The following is a 4104-nucleotide window of genomic DNA, read 5'->3' on the forward strand; positions in this document are numbered from 1 at the left end:
GGTGATGCAGGGGCGGGGTCTCTCCTTATGGCTGCGAGTGCAGGGAGCAAAAGAACAAAGGTGAGAGCTTACTGTCCATGTGTGTCTGTGTGTCCGTGTGTGTGTGTGTGGGTGTGTGTGTGTGTGTGTGTGTGTGTGTGTGTGTGTGTGGGTGTGTGTGTGTGTGTGTGTGGGTGCGTGTGAGCGTGTGTGTGTGTGTGTGTGTGGGTGCTTGTATGTGTGTGCGTGTGTGTGTGTGCGTGTGCGTGTGTATATCCTTGGCTTATAGAGGAGCCCAAGCAGCAGCTGGATAAAGTCTTATTGATTTCTTTGTCAGAAGTCACATGTCATTGGACAGGGCATTTGCAGTTCTCTTTTATCCAGGTCTGGGTCTGTGTGTGAAAGAGGGTGTGTGTGTGTGTGTTTTAATTGAATCGAGGGAATGTGATCGGTATCAGGATCACTATACAGGCGAGGCCAGGATTCCATTCCACATGAAATTAACTGAGAGTCAATTCACCTTGGCTTAAAACTGGCTGGATATGTTACTCCACACAAACACACAAACACAAACATGTACGCACACACACAGTCACGCCTGGAGGTGGGATGGAGAGATGGTACGTCCTAATCCTGCGAGTCCCACTCTCGACTGGTTTGGATCATAAAACATGGCAGCCTATCCACCTCCTACCGGTTCAATTTCATACACCAGCTATCACACAGCCATCGATACTTCTTTCTGACTTCTGGGCTCTGCTGTGCTCTGTGCTGTGCTGCACACACAGTGAGGCAGTGAACCACACACAGCTGGGAGCAGCGTCATCATCAAAAAGTGACACCGGGAGCCAAAGTTCAAGGGTCAACCATGAGGGTGGACGATTTCCGTCCAATGATTGATACCAAGGTCAAGTGCATCTAGAAAATGTAACAGCTCTTAGTTAAGCGTCGCGGTCTCCGTGGCTTTCCTAAAACGTCAAATTGTCCTCAAAAGCCTGAATACGAGCGGGAAAAGACGAGTGCCCCTCCTCCGGTCCTGGGCGTGCGCAGTGGGGTCGCCGTGTCACGCACGACTCCGGTCTCCAGGGAGGTGAGGGTGAGAGCCGCGTGGGAATGTGGACGGGGTGTGTAGCGGCGTAGCCAGCGTGAGCTCCCGCACCGGGGTCACAGCGTTCCCAGCCAGCCCTGCCCAGGCTCGGATTGACCAGGGCGCCGCGGGGAAGAGATCAAATGAGAAGCAACCCCGCGGATATCGATCCAGCCGTCATCTGCCTGGAGCTGCACAGACAGCCCGGCTTTCTGCCTTCCCTCTGAAGATGGAGGGTGCAGAGACGGAGGGACGGGGGACGGGGGGGACGGGGGGGGGGGGGGTTGCTAACGCCTGCTCACTACTGAAAGCCACACTGTGAGAAAAGGGTGAGAAAAGGGGGATGGAGCGAAAGAGAGAGAGAGAGATGTTTAAACTTAGGACAGAAAGGCAGAAGTCAAGTGTAGGGCATAGAGAGAGAAGGAGCAAGGAAAGATGGAGTGCGCTCACGAGGGGAATTTATACTTTTTCAGGAGGGCGGTAGCTAACGGTACTTTGCGCTTTTTCCATGTCGACTGCACTGCATAATTGAATGTGTGGAGAGGCCATTTGTCACCTCCCTCTGCAGTCCACTGAGGCCGGGGGTTATTCCACGCAAAATCAGGTGGCAAAGAGCTTAGTAAGGAACCATGTAGACTGATACCCTGCTGCTGTAAGATGCTTCAAGCCAGCCACAATCTGCATGCCTCAGACCTACAAAAATCTCTCTTTCCCTATGTTTGTAGAATAGACTAGAGTAAAATAGAATAACAAAACTAAGTAAAATCTGTGTAATTAATGTTATTTCTAGACAGTAATAAACCTGACATACCCGCACCTCAATCTTAAATTTGATTGTTAATGGATTGCATACTTTATGGAAATAGTTTGGATATTTGACATTTGACCTATTGGATATATCCGACTTATGCCTATTAAGAACACCTTGATGAGTGTCTTTCTACTGCTATGTGCTGTTGAGTTTCTGAGCGAAGCCCACCACTCGGAACATCAGAACTGGTCCAACCCTTTGTCTCTCTGTCCTTATCCAGACCGTAAATCTCTGTGTCTTTGTTGTGGCAACCTGGGCCCCTTCAAAAACAACCCGACTGTTGTAACTCAAGCATCCAGACAAGCACTTCTGATATTAAACAAGCAGTAAAACAGACTAGACTATTTCTCAGACTCCCTATGTCCCTCTCTGTCTGCACTCAAGGTGACTTTGAGCACAGTGGCAGACTTCCAGACACATCCAGACCATCCCCACCTGTTAGCCAACCAGAGGTGTCTGAGGCAGGGCTAAGATGTGGGGTGTAGAAGTCCATGAGACAGGTGATGGAGCACGTTGTCCATAACATACCATACCATACTATACTATACTATACTATACTATACTATACTATACTATACTATACTATACTATACTATACTATACTATACTATACTATACTATACCATACCATACCATACCATACCATACCATACCATACCATACCATACCATACCATACCATACCAGACCAGACCAGACCAGACCAGACCAGACCAGACCAGACCAGACCAGACCATACCATACCATACCATACCATACCATACCATACCATACCATACCATACCATACCATACCATACCATACCATACCATACTATACTATACTATACTATACTATACTATACTATACTATACTATACTATACTATACTATACTATACTATACCATACTAGGGTTAAGGCTGGGATGGATGGTTGGAGCGTTATCTTCCTCCATCCTTCTCCTTTACTTAGAGGCATAGCTGATCTGATGTGATCTGATTGATTACAGTCATACGCTGTGGAAAGCAAGATTAGACCAACCCCTGTTTAGATGAGACCAGTGACTCCCCAGCATGCAGGAATAGAGGAAGGGAGGATGGAGAGGGTGAGGGACTCGTGGCCAGTGAGGCAGCAGGTGAGCTGCTGTTGGACCCGAGCCCATGGCACAGTGCCAGTCTGATGGTTGGTCTTGATCTGCAGACAGGCTGTGCCAGGGGGGCCACAGCATGGAGGGTATAGGCTGGCAGAGCGGGCCATGTGCCCCGTCAAGCGACAAGCCCCGGCCTGTCCCACAGTGGAGTAAGAGCCCTGGTCTGGATAGGAGAGCTGGCTAGCATGTGTTTTATCAGGGAACATGTGGAACTAAACGTGTCATCGTCAACACAATGTTGCTGTGACGTGCTCTACCACCGAGCGCTGTGGAAGGAGAATTAAAGGCTGTTGGCATGGCAACATAGTTCAGGAAGTTATCTGAGAGGGAAACATGATAATGGCACAGGAGGAACCAGGAAAGAACACCCTCCCTCCCTCCCCATTCAGCCGCCCACCCACCACCCACCCTGCACATATACCCTTCAACAATGGCATCTCTATTACCGAGAAAATGAATCATATCTTACAGGACATCAGAGAAACAGTGAGTGCCTAACTAATCAAGTAAATTATAGTTCTGCAACTTCTAAAGCAAGCCGCCTGCCAATCTACACAAACCAAACGACAACATGCTGTCCCTAGCCACTGACTCTGCTCTTGGTCTCATTAGATAACAGGGCACTAGAGTCCCATATTGGGCTGGAGTGCGTGGAGGGTTCTGGCTGGGAGCTGATAGCTGCCATGTTGGGTTACACTCCACACACTGGTGCAGCGGGGGGGGACGTCTCCCTCAGAGCACTCTCAGTAGTGCCTACCATCAAAGTAGTGTGAGGGTGTGCGTATGTGCGTGTGTGTGTGTGTGTGTGTGTGTGTGTGTGTGTGTGGAAGGGGGGGGGGGGCACTGTGTGTGTACCGGATGTGAAAAAGGGGCTGTGGCACCCTGGAGATTCAATAAGGAATATGACTATCCCTCGCTCTTTCCCTCCCTCCCTCCCTCCCTCCCTCTTTCCCTCCCTCCCTCCCTCCCTCCCTCCCTCTCTCTCTCTCTCTCTCTCTCTCTCTCTCTCTCTCTCTCTTTCTCTCTCTCTCTCTCTCTCTCTCTCTCCCCCCCCTCTCTCTCTCCCCCCCTCTCTCTCCCCTCTCTCTCTCTCTCTCT

This window comes from Hypomesus nipponensis, chromosome 23 (assembly GCF_054491055.1).
Source record: "Hypomesus nipponensis isolate SF chromosome 23, ASM5449105v1, whole genome shotgun sequence".
Lineage (NCBI taxonomy): Eukaryota > Metazoa > Chordata > Actinopteri > Osmeriformes > Osmeridae > Hypomesus > Hypomesus nipponensis.